Here is a 19,386-nt window from a genome sequence, read left to right as displayed (position 1 = left end):
GACGTGATGTCAGGAGTGGAAAAAAATTGAAGATTCAAAAATATATATCAGGTGGGGAGGATTTATAAATTAAAAACTGGAAGGGGGCTTTCGAATATTTCTCTCGTCCAGAATGAATTTGCTGCCATCTGTTGTAAAAATACATGATCAAATATTTAACATAAAGATGTCATCTCTATAGATTAAATTAAAAAATAATAATGATTTCGAAAATTTGGAAATAATTTTTTTTTTAATGAATTTTTATTATTTAATTTTTAACCCTTAGAATTTCCTACGAATGCCAAGAATCTTCTCCCGTATTTTTGGCTTCCATAATTCATAATTTATCGCCTCTTCAACTTCGATTCAAATATCATATAATCGATATTTAGAACTTGGAGGAGAAATAGAGAAATCTTATATTTCTTCTCGATGACTTACATAAGTTGTTGTAATATATGTTGTGTATTCTTTTTTCCCCTGTGGCGTCATCTCTCGCCCCCCTTACGTGGGTGGCAGAGGCGAAAAAAGGGGACAAGCAAACTGTTTCCCTTGCGTGACCTACTTCTTGCTCAGTGTGTTGCTCTCGCGCAAGTGAGAAAAAAGTTTCCCCTTTTTTATTGAATAAATTTATTTAAGTGAATAAATTTATATTCTTTAAAAAAAATATCATATAATGTGGCTCTGATCACAGTATTCTTAAGTTCTACCTGATCATCTTCATCCATCGTTACAAAAGCTATGAGCTTTAAAAAAAGCACCTCTCTGAATGCCAGATAAATAAAAAATTATTACTATTATTCTCCCGCGCGTTGTGCATCTGTCTCTCTCCGTGGATTTGAGTAGACTGAAGCGTGCATGCGCTAACTGCGCTCACCTCCGTAAAAATTATCCAATGAGCGCCTACTTGCCATTCATCGTGTGGACAGTTTCAAGAAGAATCGGTAAGTTAAAATTAAGTTGCCCACTAAAGCACTTGTCTCGTGTAAATGGGCCTTAACATTCTCCCTATTGAGTCCCGTACAGAGCCACTCTAGTGATCTTCAAATACTTAGCGGATCCAAATGCTCTGGGGCTGTGCCGCGCATCATATAAGTGATCCGTGATTATGCCGCAGATCACTTAAGTAATCTGGGAATGTGCCACGGATAACTTGAGTGATGTAGAACCGCACTGGTGGCAGGACCAATGCTCTAAAACTTTGTCACATGTCACTCAAGGGATCGCTTAATTTGCCACAGATCGCTTAAATGGTCTGGAATTGTGTCACGAGTCACTTAAGCGATCTGTAAATGTGTCACTTGGTTCTTTGTTACAAAAATAGATTTAGGGGCAGGCCACATAATAACGCCAGGGCCACATTTGGTCCGCATAGGCCGAATGTTTACCGCGGGTCAAGGGTTACCAAGGGCTTAGAGAGGTAGGGTCGCAATGAATTTCTTGAGCAATTTCGGGTTCTTAGCCTTCAAATAGCATTGAAATTAACAAAAATTGATTATAATAAGATTATAATCATATAAATTTAATTTCCAGTTAACGTTTCTCATTTTCCTATTTTTAAGTATTATTATTATTATCTAGCTTTAGCAATAGTGTTAGTATGCCTCGACCTCGACTAGTGTTGTGTAGAGCTTGCGACGGGAGGTTTCCCTGGTCTAGGGGTATAGTAGCTGATAGTTTCAATTGTAAAGGGTGCTTGGTTAGGAAAAGGCTGGAACTCGAGGTCGAAGCTTTACGGGAAAAAGTTAGGGTGCTAGAGGGCCCGGTTATAACGGAGCCTCTGGTCGTCGAGCCACCTGTTGATGAAGAAGCAATCTCCACGAACAACGACATTTTAGAGGGCGAATGGGTGGTCGTGGATGAGGTAGAGGGGGATAGTGATAGGGGTTTAATCATCGGCGATTCTATGGTTAGGGAACTTGGGAACCGAGTGTGTAGGGATTTTCGGGGTTTCGAGCGCTGTTGTCTTCCTGGGGGGAAGATTGGCAACGTTCGAGACGTTTTTCATCGCCGAAAGTTGCCCTTGCGGGTGATTCTGTGGGTGGGAACAAATCAGGTAGGAGCGAATATTAGTGAGTCTCTGTCAGAATACCGGGATTTACTATTATCCGCTAGGGAGGGGGGTTCAGATGTGGCAGTGATTCCAGTGCTGCCAAGGGGTAGTAGGGGATATAGGAGTAGGATCCACCAATTCAATATAGGCCTGAAGGACATTTGCTCCTCACTTGGGGTCACGTTCTTGGAGCTTCCCGCATTTACCGATAGGTGGTTTCATTCGGACGGGATCCATCTAAATAAGAGAGGGGTCTGGGAGGTTTACGATAGTCTTAGGTCAGGTTTTTTACTCCCAGACCACGTAGTCAGGAATGCGGGTTAGTTAATGATAATCACAACAGTACTGACGGGGAATTACCCACCTCTGACTTGGATGGCTTCTCGATTGACAACAAACCACCGGGCAAATTAAAATGTGTGTTAATAAATGCCAGGAGCTTGGGTAACAAGAAAGATTTTTTAGAAACTATGATAGTTGTGGAGGGCTTGGATCTTATAGCCATTACAGAATCTTGGGCAAAGGATGGGGATGAATCTTTCTTACACATCTCAGGATACGATACTTTTTTGAGAAATAGATCTGATAGGAAAGGGGGTGGAGTGTTGATATACGTGAAATCCTGTTTGAAGGCTAGAGAGTGTAACGTGCAGAGAAGTAATATTGAAACCATATGGGTTGAACTTGAGAGCAAAAGACGTCATAAGCTTATTGTTGGGGTTTGTTACAATCCACCGAATAGGGATCAAAACTACATTGCCAAAATGCATGATGAAATTTCCTACATGTGTAAGCGAAAGAGGGTTCTCATACTAGGGGATTTCAATTACCCGGGTATTGATTGGGAAAACCTTTCATCTGGAAATCAGTATGAAAGAGACTTTCTTAAGTTGGTGCTCGAAAATTTTTTGTATCAGCATGTATCAGAAGCCACTAGGGGTACTGCTATTTTGGATTTAGTTCTTACTAGTTCTGAGGATCTAGTTGAACATGTTTCGGTGGGGGAAGAGTTTTCTTCCAGTGATCATCGTATCGTCAGATTTCACTGTAACTTTTCCTCGGGTAAGGTTGATAACAAAAGACTGGTTCCTTGTTTTCGGAGAACTAACTTTGATGTTTTGAGAAGAAGGTTAGCGGAAGTTTTCAAAGACCGGTTGCAATCAGTACGGGTGGTAAGTCAATGGGAAGAATTTAGTACGAAGCTGTCCTCTGTTTTGCACGACGTCATACCCTTTGTTCGAAAAAAGCGTGTTTGTACATCACACCCTCTATGGTTCACGGATAGCGTGCTGAACCTTTATCTTGAAAAGAAAAGAGCATTCAGAGCGTATAAAAGTGGACGTGGTGACCTATCATTGTTTACTGATAAAAGAAGACTGTTGAAGAAAGCGATAAGGGATAGTAAAAAGGAAGTTGAATCTAGGTTGGCAGATAACATTGGCTCTGACCCAAAATCATTTTTTTGATACGTCAATAATGGATGTAAGGGGACAGTTGGCCCCCTCTCGATAGGAGGCTCTAAGGTAGAGAGCAATGTAGGCATGTGTAGTGCTTTCAATGACTTTTTCACGTCGGTTTTTAATGGAGATAATGATATTCGATATACGGGTGTTGCATGGGGTAATAAAACCCTCAACGATATTCAAGTAGAAGACGTGGAGGTCCTAAATCTTTTAAGAAATGTAGGTGCAAGCAAAGCACCAGGACCAGATGATATCTATCCCAGGGTTCTCAGGGAAGGTGCTAATGAATTGTTGGGGCCAGTCGCACAGATATTCAGGAGTAGTGTTGCTGAGGGTATCGTCCCGAGAGATTGGAAACTGGCTAACGTTGTTCCGATATTTAAGAAGGGTAGTAGAGAAGTGGTGTCTAATTATCGTCCAGTGAGTTTGACGAGCTCCCTCTCGAAAATTTTGGAAATTATCATCAAAAGGCAGTTTGTGAAGTGGATAGACGAGAATAATGTATTGTCGGATAATCAGCATGGGTTCAGGAAGGGGAAGTCATGTGTAACTAACCTCCTTTGCTTCTATGATTACATGACTAAGGCTTTGGGTAAGAGCAAAAATGTCGACGTTGTTTACCTTGATTTCCAGAAGCCATTCGATCGGGTCCAACATGGCAAACTCTTGAAGCGTTTACACGAGATTGGAATAGGGGGCAACTTGCTGAATTGGATAGAATCGTGATTAAGAGATAGGTCGCAACGAGTTATGGTGAACGGGGAATTCTCTGGTTGGACAGACGTCACAAGTGGAGTTCCTCAGGGAAGTGTCCTTGGCCCCATACTTTTTTCACTTTTTATCGACAAACTCGATCAGGGTATCGATGGAATTACTAGCAAATTCACAGATGATGTGAAGCTAATGGGGGTAATCGGGAATGAAAGCGATAGGGAGTTGCTCCAGACCAACTTAAACAAGATTGCAGCATGGGCAAATGAATGGGGCATGACGTTTAGCGTAGATAAGTGCATGGTCGCTCATTTTGGTTCGAACAACCCATGGTTATCTTACGAGTTGAATGGTGTCACTATCCCGGATGCAACTAGAGTCACCGATTTGGGAATTCTCATTGACGAGCGACTTAGGTTTTCTGAACATTGTTCAGCGGTTGTCAAAAAAGCGAATAGAATGCTTGGTCTTATTTTCAAAAAGGTCTCTTCGCGTTCTCCTAAAGTCATTTTTCCGCTTTTTCGAGGCTTAGTTCGTCCTGGACTGGAGTATGCTGTAAGGTTTTGGAGACCATACCTACAGAGGGACATAGACTTGATTGAAGGGGTGCAGAGAAGAGCTACGCGTGTCCTTATTGGCACACAGGGCTTGAGTTATGAAGAGAGACTTCATTTTTTGAATATGTTTACATTGGATGAACGCAGGTGTCGAGGAGATATGATCGAAGTGTTCAAAATTTTCAATGGGATGGATAGGATGGACCATGAACTTGTAGTAAACCGCCAATCAACTGCTTTTACAAGGGGACACCAGTATCGATTGGTGAGGGACAATGCAAGGTTATGGTGTCGCAGGGAATTTTTCTCTAATAGGGTTGTTAATAAATGGAATAGCTTACCCCCGGAGGCAGTAAATTGTAACACAATTGACACATTTAAAAAGAAATACGATAAACATGTTGGGGTAAATCGAGAAGCTATCCATTCTTAGAATAAGACAACCATAATTATTCTTTATGGGCATTGTATAATATTTTATTATGTGTATATATATTGTTTATAATTTGTGTTAATTGCATTTTTAATGGGGTTGCTGTATTTTTGAAACATGACATCCATATTTTTATGGGCATCTTTTTATCAGCCACCTCGTTGGGCATTTTGCCTGTTGTGGCGTTGTATTTGTATTTGTATTTGAAGATATTTTGTTTCGAAATTGTAAAAAATATTTTTACAATTCTTTTAAAAAATATTTTGTGGATTAAAAAAATAAATTTTTGATCATCTGGGGGGAAGCCCCAATTCAGATTCCACCAATAAGCGTTAGGAGGAAGGGGACAGAGCGCTGATAGGGGGAGGGTGAGAGTTTTGCTGACTTTTTCTGACAAGAGGAGCGAGTCAAAAATTGCTGAAAATTTGCTGACCTAATACTTAAACAGCCCCTTATTTTAAAGCATACATGTGCTCAACACATGGCCTAAATGTGGCCTGTCTCAAGTTGCTCCTGGCAAATTCTTACTTCAATTGAGCGGCCCGCGGCACATTCCCAGATTGTTTGAGTGAGTGATTTCCGGGGGGGGGGGGGGGCTTTCTTTCTTTCAAACCAAGCACAACTCAGGTCTATTACCATCTATGGGCAATTTACTATCTAGGAAGTTGGGCTGGAAGTGGGTGTGTGCCTAGGGTTGCTGCAAATATAAATAATTTTGTAAGAAAAATCGTGGTTTTCATTTGGAATAATTGGAGGGGGAATGAATATCACTTTTAGAATTTTTAGAATTTATGTGATGCTGTTATGAGTTATATTTTTGACTAATACTTGAAGGTTTTAGAACACTTTGGTGAAGACAGAAAGCATTCATGTGGATTGATTATTTTATGAATTCTTATGATGCTGGGTAAAACCTTGTAATTTTTGAACTACATCTATATTTTTGAGAAGAGGGAAAGTTTGTATGAAAATTAAAAATAAATTTGCATATGTGCCCCACCCCTTTTTTTTGCTGTAAAACTTGTAAGTTATGAAGTTTGTCATGACTCCTTAAAAACTGCTTGAAACTCCTTAAAAAGTCCTTAAAAACTCCTTACTTTTCATTTTGAAAATTTTGTATGAACCCTGTATGGGTCGGGACATGGTGCTATGAATATCCTAAAGCACATGCGCAGAGCAAGCTACTATCTCTCGTGACTTTGATTCATGCTATTAATATATATAATAAGAACGCAAATGTTGGCAACTGGTTCTGGTGCAATCAATAGGGGTCATTCAAGTATTGTGTCAGCATCAGTAGGGTGGGAGGGGGTTTCGGATTTGCTGAATTTGATAGGGGGATGAATGTTGCAAACATCATCAATCACCCTTTATAAAAATAATTCTTAATGACATCTTTACTGAGTGTGCCATAAACAAGAAAAACCATTCCCTATAGTGTGGGCAACAACAACAGCCCATTGATAACTCCTCTATAGAGCCACTTTAGTGATCTCCAAATGTTGCGCAGATGTTTTAAGTGATCTGGAAATGTGTATGGCCTACTTAAGTGCTCTAGAATTGTATCGCAGACCGCTTAAGTACTCTGGAACTGTGCCATATATCAATCAAGTGATCTGTAAATATGCCTCAGATCACTTAACTAATCTGAGAATGTGCCATGGGTAACTTGAGTGATGTAGAACTACACTGTGGACTGTTTAAGTGTTCCAGAACTGTGCTGCGGGCCTACTTGGGTGATCTGAAAATGTACAGCGGTGGCTTAGACGTTCTGGAATTCTGCCATGGGTGGCTTACGCGATCTGTAAATATACAGCTTAGTACATTTCTACAAAAGTAGGTTTGAGGGGGCTGGCTGCCCCATCAGATATTCCGGGAGGGGGCATGGGTTGAGATCAGAAAGCTTAAAGCAGTGTTTCTCAACCTGTGGTCCGCAGGCACTAATGATAATTTGATTCTAATTGAATGATAAATTATTCAGTAGTAGGTATTGATATTGCTAATATCCGCATGGGTTTAAATAAAAATTGTACCTCTATACTTATGTTCACCATACATTATCAAGGAAAATTCGAGAAATTCCAATCTTAAATATGTGTTATTCCAATGTTTGGCGGTTAGATTTTCTGGTTCAATTGTCAAGTTAATAAAAATTAATACTGGATTTAATTTAAATTAAATCCAGTATTGATCATTGAATAGATAACAACAATGAAACGAGCACATCATTTGTTATAAAATAAACATTTATTTAATGAAATATTAGAATTTAGTATAACATTTACACACTCAGTTATCACAGTTAAGGCAGATAACATTGGCTCTGACCCAAAATCATTTTTTCGATACGTCAATAATGGATATAAGGGGACAGTTGGCCCCCTCTCGATAGGAGGCTCTAGGTTAGAGAGCAATGTAGGCATGTGTAGTGCTTTCAATGACTTTTTCACATTGATTTTTAATGTGTGTCTCGAAAATTCACCGCCGGAAAATTCCCCACTAGGAAAATTCATGACCAACAATTCACCGCCATGCAATTCACTGCCATGCAATTCACCAGTAAGAAAATTCACCGACCAACAATTCACTGCTAGGTAAATTCATCGCCATGCGATTCACCAGTAAGAAAATTCATCGCCATGCAATTCACCAGTAAGAAAATTCATCGCCATGCAATTCACCAGTAAGAAAATTCAGACCAACAATTCACCGCCAGAAAATTCATCTCCGGAAAATTCACAGACAACAGTTTGATGCGAGTCAGTGAGAGAGGAGTGAGTGACCTAATGAGTATGTGAGTGGGTGACGTAGTGAGTACGTGAGCGAGTGACCTTGTGAGTAAGTGAGTGAGTGATTAAGTGATTGAGCGAGTGACCTTGTGAGTAAGTGAGTGAGTGATTAAGTGATTGAACGAGTGACCTAGTGAGTGAGGGAGTGACCTAGTGAGTGAGTGAATTAGTTTTAACCTAGCAGTGTCGTAAATGATTAAAAAATCTGATTGTTCTATGTTATATTGTATATATTACAATATCGACCTAATGGCATATTTATAGCTTCAGCGGTTTCCGCTCGGTGTGATTTCAACGTATGACCCCCCCTTAGGAGTTGAATATGGAAAAACCTTTCTTAGTCAGTCTTCACATCGTGAAACAAAACTATTCACAAAATTTGATATTTATAGCTTCAGTGGTTTTGGCTCGGCGATGACGAATCAGTCAGGACATGTTATTTTATATGCACTATATAGATGTAGACGTGCACTAATAAGACAGGATTTCTGAAAGTTCATCACCCATGGGGATTATGAGGTGTTAAAGTGGTATAGGGGGAATCATTGCACAGAGTAAATCTGAGATTGCAGAATCCACACCAGTGATGTCGCTGGTAACAGCTAGTTCATCATGAGAAAATAATCCATTGCTTACTGATGATCAACTATGTTTTTTATAATATCAGAGTGATAACAGGAGATGATTTTAAGCATTTTAAGGGAGTTTATTCATCGCGTATCCACTTACTTTATTATCTTTTAATTCTCTGTTATTATTCCTTTTAATGTTTCGTTAGAAGATTCTGAGTAAAACATTGAGTTGATGGAATTATTGAATATATTCTCTTGTGCAACAGCAATTTGTAATTTCTTCCGTATCATCTCAATTTCTTCTAATAAAGTCATAATTAAAACTTTCCGCCATATCTCTAGGATCACTGACTGGGTCACTCATCTACTCAGTAGCTCACTCACTCACGGATTCAGTAGCTTGGTCACTCGCTCACTGACTTGGTAACTCAATCGCTCACTCCCTCGCTTTCTGACTCTCATCAAACTGTTGTCGGTGAATTTTCCGGCATTTTCCAGCTGTGAAATTTCCTAGCGGTGAATTTTCCTATTGGTGAATTGCATGGCGGTGAATTGTTGTCTGTGAATTTTCCGTAAACCTTTTTAATGGAGATAATGATATTCGATATACGGGTGTTGCATGGGATAATAAACATACATTGGCTCTGACCCAAAATAATTTTTTCGATACGTCAATAATGGATGTAAGGGGACAGTTGGCCCCCTCTCGATAGGAGGCTCTAGGGTAGAGAGCAATGTAGGCATGTGTAGTGCTTTCAATGACTTTTTCACGTCGGTTTTTAATGGAGATAATGATATTCGATATGCGGGTGTTGCATGGGGTAATAAAACCCTCAACGATATTCAAGTAGAAGACGTGGAGGTAATAAATATTCTAAGAAATGTATGTGCAAGCAAAGCACCAGGACCAGATGATATCTATCCCAGGGTCCTCAGGGAATGTGCTAATGAATTGTTGGCACAGATATACAGAAGTAGTGTTGCTGAGGGTATCGTCCCAAGAGATTGGAAACTTGCTAACGTTGTTCCGATATTTAAGAAGGGTAGTAGAGAAGCGGTGTCAAATTATTGTCCAGTGAGTTTGACGAGCTCCCTCTCGAAAATTTTGGAAATTATCATCAAAAGGCAGTTTGTGAAGTGGATAGACAAGAATAATGTATTGTTGGATAATCAGCATGGGTTCAGGAAGGGGAAGTCATGTGTAACTAACCTCGTTTGCTTCTATGATCACGTGACTAAGGCTTTGGGTAAGAGCAAATATGTGGATGTTATTTACCTTGATTTCCAGAAGGCATTCGATCGGGTCCAACATGGTAAACTCTCGAAGCGTTTACACGAGATTGGAATTGGGGGCAACTTGCTAAATTGGATAGAATCGTGGTTAGGTCGCAACGAGTTATGGTGAACGGGGAATTCTCTGGTTGGACAGGCGTCACAAGTGGAGTTCCTCAGGGAAGTGTCCTTGGCCCCATACTTTTTTCACTTTTTATCGATAAACTCGATCAGGGTATCGATGGAAGTACTAGCAAATTCACAAATGATTTGGAGCTAATGGGGGTAATCGGGAATCAAAGTGATAAGGAGTTGCTCCAGACCAACTTAAACAGGATTGCAGCATGGGCAAATGAATGGAGCATGACGTTTAGCATTGATAAGTGCATGGTCGCTTATTTTGGTTCGAACAACCCACGTTTCTTTTGTATCTCCAACGTCACTATCCCAGATGCAACTAGGGTCACCGATTTGGGAATTCTCATTGACGAGCGGCTTAGGTTTTCTGAACATTGTTCAGCGGTGGTCAAAAAAGCAAATAGAATGCTTGGTTTCATTTTCAAAAAGGTCTCTTCGCGGTCTCCTAAAGTAGTTCGTCCTGGACTGGAGTATGCTGTAAGGTTTTGGAGACCATACCTACAGAGGGACACAGACTTGGTTGAAGGGGTGCAGTGAAGAGCTACGCGTGTCCTTATTGGCACACAGGGCTTGATTTATGAAGAGACACTTCATTTTTTGAATATGTTTACATTGAATGAACGCAGATGTCGAGGAGATATGATCAAAGTGTTCAAAATTTTCAATGGGATGGATAAGATGAACCATGAACTTTTAGTACACTGCCAGTCGACTGCTTTTACAAGGGGACACCAGTATCGATTGGTGAGGGACAATGCAAGGCTATGGTGTCGCAGGAAGTTTTTCTCTAATAGGGTTGTTAATAAATGGAGTAGCTTACCCCCGGAGGTAGTAAATTGTAACACAATTGACACATTTAAAAAGAAATACGATATACATGTTGGGATAAATCGAGAAGCCATCCATACTTAAAATAAGACAACCATAAGTATTCTTTATGGGCATTGTATAATATTTTATCATGTGTATATATTGTTTACAATTTTTATTAATTGCATTTTTAATTGGGTTGTCATTGTTGCCCATATTTTTATGGGCATCTTTTTCTCAGCCACCTCGTTGGGCATTTTGCCTGTTGTGGCCTGTGTATTTGTATTAACTTTCTTCTCTCAGCACAACAGGCAACAGGCCTACAACGGTATAATTATTCATTCACTTTTGAACACTTCGATCATATCTCCTCGACACCTGCGTTCATCCAATGTAAACATATTCAAAGAAAGAAGTCTCTCTTCATAACTCAAGCCCTGCTTTTTGAAAATGAGACCAAGCATTCTATTTGCTTTTTTGACCACCGCTGAACAATGTTCAGAAAACCTAAGCCGCTCGTCAATGAGAATTCCCAAATCGGTGACCCTAGTTGCATCTGGGATAGTGACGTTGGAGACACAAAAGAAACGTGGGTTGTTCGAACCAAAATAAGCGACCATGCACTTATCAATGCTAAACGTCATGCTCCATTCATTTGCCCATGCTGCAATCCTGTTTAAGTTGGTCTGGAGCAACTCCTTATCACTTTGATTCCCGATTACCCCCATTAGCTTCAAATCATTTGTGAATTTGCTAGTACTTCCATCGATACCCTGATCGAGTTTATCGATAAAAAGTGAAAAAAGTATGGGGCCAAGGACACTTCCTTGTGTAACTCCACTTGTGACGCCTGTCCAACCAGAGAATTCCCCGTTCACCATAACTCGTTGCGACCTAACCACGATTCTATCCAATTTAGCAAGTTGCCCCCAATTCCAATCTCGTGTAAACGCTTCGAGAGTTTACCATGTTGGACCCGATCGAATGCCTTCTGGAAATCAAGGTAAGCAACGTCTACATTTTTGCTCTTAACCAAAGCCTTAGTCACGTGATCATAGAAGCAAACGAGGTTAGTTACACATGACTTCCCCTTCCTGAACCCATGCTGATTATCCGACAATACATTATTCTCATCTATCCACTTCACAAACTGCCTTTTGATGATAATTTCGAAAATTTTTGAGAGGAAGCTCGTCAAACTCACTGGACGATAATTTGACACCGCTTCTCTACTACCCTTCTTAAATATCGGAACAACGTTAGCAAGTTTCCAATCTCTTGGGACGATACCCTCAGCAACACTACTTCTGTATATCTGTGCCAACAATTCATTAGCACATTCCCTGAGGACCCTGGGATAGATATCATCTGGTCCTGGTGCTTTGCTTGCACATACATTTCTTAGAATATTTATTACCTCCACGTCTTCTACTTGAATATCGTTGAGGGTTTTATTACCCCATGCAACACCCGCATATCGAATATCGTTATCTCCATTAAAAACCGACGTGAAAAAGTCATTGAAAGCACTACACATGCCTACATTGCTCTCTACCCTAGAGCCTCCTATCGAGAGGGGGCCAACTGTCCCCTTACATCCATTATTGACGTATCGAAAAAATTATTTTGGGTCAGAGCCAATGTATGTTTATTATCCCATGCATGTGAAAAATAATTTTGTATAGTAAAACTAGGTGGCTACAATGCAACTATGAGAATGTTATAAATATTCTGAATTACATAAGGAATAAGCAAAAAATGATTTATTCCATGACACTGCAATCATTTCCACACCTGTCCCCGTGTCTGCTAACAGTGGCCCTGGCATTGAATACCAAACCGTCACCTCTGCACTGTAATTGTATGAAAATAAAATATTGTCTGAACTTCTGAGAATTTCAAAACATAATGGCGAAATATTTATACATAATCTGGAATAAACTGTACTCTCTGTAGTTCATATAAAGCACGAAAAACTGGATACCAAGTGAACATGAAAATAAAGTTTGTAAAGAAAATCTACGTGTTTGCTACTCTCTGTAGTTCATATAAAGCACGAAAAACTGGATACCAAGTGAACATGAAAATAAAGTTTGTAAAGAAAATCCACGTCTTTGCGGGAGTAGTCAAACTTCTGCCTCTAACAGCATAGGCAAATGCTCTAACATTAAACTTTAAAAAAATTGTGAAAAATTAGAAAAAAAATTGAGAATAAGCAAATTATCTTTAAACTTTTATCTTTTAAACTTCAATATTTAATAATATTTCAGATGAGCAGTTACTTCAGTTAATTCCTACGCACCCATGGAATGATATAATTTATTGATATTGATGAGCCTCACTGGACAGAGTGATTGATGGACACCAGAATCAATGAGGTATACAGAGTGCAAAAGAATCTCTAAAAAAATATTTCAAAAAGAACTCTGTCTCATTAATCACAGTTGTAAATAGAGATTTAGTTTAAGGAAGGAACACAGAATATCCTCTTAACCAGAAATATAAACCTGGCACTCTGCATGGGTTTCCCCCATATACTTCGCGGCATTAAAGAAGTGACAAACCATTGTACAGGAATAACCACGTCAGAAACTCATTGTTTGAAAACCACAGCAACCAAAGTAAACATTCCGAAAGTCACTGTTGAGGACGAAGAACAGTTTTTACCCATTTCTGGCATTTGCCAAGCTCTGACAAACTTTTAAAGTAGCCTATTGTTAGAGTCTGATCCCATTTGGCACACATGCAAAATTTGGTGTAGGTCGGTTAAAAATTGTAGATTTGTAACACAGATAATTAGTTTTATATACAGGGTGCATAAAAAACAGGAAGCATGACATTTTACTAGCAAAGATAACTCATCAGTTGATGTGAGAGGCATACTTCTAATTAAAGTTTACGCATAGTACAAACAACGCATAGTACTCAGATCTGTCGTTCATGTTTCAAGGGGCTGTATAGTAATGAAAATTAAAAAAAATTAACTTCCACACAAAACTGAATTACATTTAGTCTTGTGTGTCCCAAAACCCAATTAGAAAGTTGTTGCTCTGTCTATCCTGTTAAAAAAAAATGTTTTTAAGTGCAATATTTTCATGATACTTAAATTTGAAACTAACAGCTTTAAATGAGGAAACCCATTTATTCTGCTTTTAACACTGTTTTTTTCCCCCGAATTTCCTGTTTTTTGAAAATGAACATCTCGGTGAATACTGCACTTAGAAACATGGTTTTTTTTTGTTGGCATCAGGATTGAAAATCTTTCAAAGCTGTTCTGTAAAGAGTTCTGCAAAATAAATAGTGGCATTAAATTGGGGTTTGATTGAGGAGGGTCTTTGATGGACCCTCCAACACATTTCAGAATGTATATACTCATCTAGAGATGAACAAGATTTACAAGAGACCAAATAGACTGAAGGTGGGCAATAGAATAGAGGGGAATGGCAAAAAAAAACTATTTATACAAATATACAAATACAACGCCACAAAACAGGCAAAATGCCCACCAAGGTGGCTGAGAAAAAGATGCCTATAAAAATATGGATGTCATCTATATATATAAAATTGATTGTCTGTGTGTGTGTGTATGTTCTCTATACAAATCTACAATTTTAGATCGATCGTCGCCAAATTTTGCATATATACCAAATGGGACCCGACTTGAACGATAGGCTACTTTAAAATTTCGTCAGCCCAGGGCAAATGCTCCAAATGGGCAAAAAACTGTCCAGCAACAATGGTTTTTGGGCCTCAACAATCAATTTCCGAACGTTTACTTTGGTTACCGTGGCTCCCTAGCAATGCGTTTCAGACGTGTATATGCCTTTACAACGGTTTGTCACTCCTTTAATCCTGTTAGTATATGTATAATAGTTTATGCCTTTATAATGGTTTGCCACATTTTCAATATACTCTCAGTAATGAGGCTTTTTGAATAGACGTCATAATCATCATCAGCATCACTTTGAAAGTCAGGAAAAGGGTGATCCTCATAGAAATCAGTGCTAAAATTGTCGATTTTACTGTAGAAATGCGGAAATTAGTGGGATTTTCCGCCCCATCAATAATTTTAAAAATTGTATTGAATTCTCAATTTTTGAAATATTGAGGTCGCTTAGAGATATACGAAGCCCAGGAGATTAAAAATGAAGTAATTAGCCGGACCTACTTCTGAGTTAGACATTCATGCAATAACATTGATTTCAACTTTTTATTTACATCTTCTCAAGCATGAAAAATAATGTCTCCGTATTGTCTTTTGATATTCAACTGCATTAATTCATAGTTTAGGATGTTTTAAAATGAATTATGGGCCCGTAAAGTGCATCGAAGAAATTCCACAGCTTCGATTAAGCATTTTTGAAAGCTGAAACAGGCAGATGGATAAATTAAAGTTCAGGGGGGGGGGGGATCGAAATACCTAGCGCCCCTTAAAAAAGGGGGAAAAAATATATTCGTTTCTATGTTTCTTTAAATCTAGATTTGTTTATTTCATGAAGTCGCTCAGGAAGTCGTCATATTGGTTAACTTAGACACGGTTTGCATGTCCCTCAAAGAAAGAGAGAGGGAGATATCACGTGATCCAAACAGCCTCATTGAAGAAAACCCGGGCAGTGCCGGGTATTGTAGCTAGTATATTTTAAAAATACAGCAACCCAATTTAAAATCGGAATTCAAAATTGGGAATTTAATATTGCACTCTTAAATTCCCTACTGAATAATAGGATACATTCAGCCGTAGTGAAATGAATATCAATCTGATTAAAAGCAGATTTTTCCCGTACAAATAATGAGATTCCCCCGACCTGCTATTTTCCTCTGCAACAGAAAAATGAGTTGAAATCATCCAACTTATTATACAAGTTCACTTCATTACTATAAATCCAATCCAGATTTCAGAAAAAATTAATAAAGATATTTTGTATAAACAACCTGAAAATTCTGTTAAAAACTATCATAGTTAGCTTATCTATCGCTCTCACCAATTCACAATAGCTGACTTTAATAATGAGCTCCAATCTGTTTTATCCAACCTTAATTTCGATAATATTATAATTATTGGGGATTTAAATGTAGACATTTTTACAAACAGTATTGACTCCCTGTCTAAGCCAATATGATTTTAAGTGCCTGATAAATAAACCTACTAGAGTGAGAGATACATTCGCTTGCATCGATCATATTTTTTTTTTAATCATGAAGTAATTGATCCACTATTTCTTCTGGAATACTTATTAATAATCTGACTGATCATTTTCCCATAGTTATGAAATTGAGCCGTGACACAATTCCAAGCTCAAAAATTTCTTATTGCAGGAATTTTACAGTAATCGATAAAAATATGCTTTCTAATTTTCTAAATAATTATAAATACAATTGGAGGGATAATGTTGATATCGATACGTGCAATATAAAATTTTTGCATTTGTATTGAACTCTAAAAATAATTTCAAATATCACATTAGGAGCACACATAAATTTAATAATAACGGGATGACAAACAAATTGCTACACATATGGTTCGTAGAAAAGAAAAACTGTATAGAAAAATGCAGAAATATCCATTTGACCATCTACAGAGCAGTGTATCAATGTACAGCCAATGAGCTTAAAATGTGTATTAAATTAGTTGAAAATAAATATTACAAGCAACAGTTTATGAAATATGATACAAATAAAAAGAAATAGGAATTTATTAACAGTATTGTGGAAAAACAAAATAAAGCTATTGTTTTGCCAGTTTCTGCTGATACTCTAGAACTTTCAAATCAATTCAACACCCACTTTGATTGTATAAGCCTCAATACATCTTTATTTGATAACAATGATGGTTTTAAAAAATACCTTGCGCCTACCATAAATTCCTTTGCCTTTTTTGATGTAGTCGAGCTTGAGGTACACATAATACTTTAAATTCTTTTTCTAAAACTAATTCGTATGATTACGATGGAATTAATATATATTTGATTAAAGAGTTTGCCGCAAATAATGTCACATTTTTCTTAAAGTTTATCAATACCCCATTTTTCAACTTGCTTTATTTCCTGAGACTCTGGAGCGAGCCACTATTACTCCTATTTTTAAAACTGGCGATAAAAATTCTCTACTGAATTATAGGCTTATCTCAATTGTACTGTTTTTTTCTAAACTTATTAAAAAAATTCTTTGAATTAAAATATATAATTTTTTGTATTCTGTAAATTTTTTTGCTAAAAACCAATTTGGTGTTATAAAAAGACGAGGTGCTGAAAATGCCCTTTTGGACTTTTCGAAATTTATTCATAATGGCATTGACAAGAGCAAATTTACTGTTGCAATATTTTTAGATATTTCGAAGGCTTTTGACAATGTAAACTATTATATTCTCATCCAAAAACTCAATTCAGCTGGTATTCGGGGTCATATTTTAAATTGGTTCACTTCATATTTATCTAATAGAGAACAAAGAGGGAAAATACAGGATAATTTGAGTAATTATGTCTATAAATAGAGGAGTCCCACAAGGATCTATATTGGGCCCTTTGCGTTTTCTGATTTTCATTAATGATCTTTGTAATTTAGAATTTGACGGATCCATGATCACTTATGCCGATGGTTCTGTATCAATGTATTCATGTGATGATCTTGACAGCCTTAAGAATCATATTAACCATGATTTAATATTAATTCAAAAATGGTTTTATGCTAATGGTTTAAAATTAAATTTACAGAAAAAAAAATGTTAATTTCAATCTTGTGCAATCTGGTTTACATCTTAATCTTAAATTCCACACCCTTGTTTGTGATTTTCAACCTCATTGTCATTGCGGTGCAATTCAAGAAGTAAATAGTATTAAATACTTGGGTCTAAATGTAGACATCAATTTGAAATGGAAATCTGATGTTCATGAACTACTTAAAAACTTCGTTTTGCTTTATATAATTTTTATTATATAAGTAAGAAAGTTTCCGCTAATTTCTTAAAAGACCTTTACTATGCTTGGTTTTATTCACTTATAAATTATGGTGCAATTATATGGGGTAGTGATTATAAAATTAATTTATTGCCTTTATTTTCAATACAAAAAAAAGTGTTTTCAAAATTTTGAATCGGGGTCAGCCTCATTCTTCTACAATTATTAGAAATCATAATCTACTTCCTTTATGCCATAATGCTCTTTTTTGTATGATTCTTTTCTTAAACCATAATAAAGGCTTATGCAGTTTAAAAGATAATGTTTCCAGGCAAAGACCTCATATGATTTAATGTATTCCTATTTTCAGGAAAGAAATTTTTTGTAAACATATTTATTATCTTAGCTCCGAAATTATATAATTCACTACTACTAGAAATACAAAATATACCTAGACAGGCGACATTTAAAAAACCATTATTCAAATTAATTTCAATAGACGATGTAGACTCTTATTTTGACCTTTAGGAGGAGCAATAATATTTATTCACTTTAGCTTTGTCATTTCAATTATGTATATTTTTTCAATTAAAAAAAATTGTTTGTGCTGTCTATGTATGTGCGACTTTCTTTTTTTTTCATATATTTTTGATCTCATCATGCATTTAGAACTGTCTTTTTTGTGTTGTGTATGTATTTTTGTTCTTGATTTTATATCTTTACATTTTTTTTAATTTGACATTGATAATTTTGTCTCGTTTATGTTGCGTATATGTCTTTTTTTTCTAATGTTTCTGTTCATGTCATATGCTTTATATATTTTATTCATTAATTATCATGTAAATTTTCAATCATCCGTACAGGCATCACAGCCTCTAGATGATAAATATGTTTTAAAAAACTAATCTAAATCTCTATGTTGGAAATGAATAAATTTGATTTGATTTAAAAGTCAACTTGCTTTCTTTTTATTTTAAAACGTACTTACTTAAAAACACACTATGTGTGTAGTTTATGACAAATTTGCTAATTAATGCGAATCTGGGTGAAGAGCGGGGGAAATGAACGGCTGCTACATATCGCAGTAAACAAAAATTTGATGGAAAAAAAACCATTAACATGATAACCATATTGCATTGAGAAAAATAAGGGGGGACTGGGATCTCTATTTAATGTGGTAAGATATGGGACGTAGACAAATGTCATCAAGAAAATTGCCGTCAGCAAAATCCTTAATTGTAGTTAAAAATTTCTAACAAATTTTGGAAAACATTGAACATGACAAATAGGTAAAATATTAAAATTATAGCCATATAAATATAAAATTTATAGCCATAATTAACATAATTGTGAAACTGGCTCTTTATTCACAATTTGAGCAAACATTACAAATTTGAATAAACATCTGTGAAAAACTGGACAAATGTATAAAACAATCCATTGCAACTGTAATGTCCTGTAATACAGGACACAAGTAGTCGTTGAATTGTTTTAAACATTTTACTGGTCCTTGGGCTTTGAAAGGTAGGGAAATGCTAACTTAAAGGGTAGGTCGCAACGTCTCTCATCCAAATGGGCGTTAGAAGGTAGGAGACAAAGCTGACGAAATTTCACAGATAAGGGAGGAGAGTGGAGGTCAAAAATGGCTTTTCTCTCCTGTACTAGACTTCTGTCCTGATAAAAAATATCTCCCCATTCTGATTTAGGGCCAAC

At 37.1% G+C, this 19,386-nt stretch overlaps 1 protein-coding gene across 5 annotated transcripts in view; it reads left to right on the top strand.

The window, feature by feature from the left end:
* The window catches only part of LOC149069405 (coiled-coil domain-containing protein 174), a 149,366-nt gene that overhangs the window by 112,753 nt on the left and 17,227 nt on the right, over nt 1–19,386 (top strand). The window lies entirely within an intron of this gene.

This window comes from Pholcus phalangioides, unplaced genomic scaffold (genome assembly GCF_987345545.1).
Source record: "Pholcus phalangioides strain wild (caught in Gottingen) unplaced genomic scaffold, Ppha-v1.0 ptg000022l_1, whole genome shotgun sequence".
NCBI classification, from domain to species: domain Eukaryota; kingdom Metazoa; phylum Arthropoda; class Arachnida; order Araneae; family Pholcidae; genus Pholcus; species Pholcus phalangioides.
Note: the sequence above shows the minus strand (reverse complement) of the source record. Positions and strands in the feature narration are given on the sequence as shown.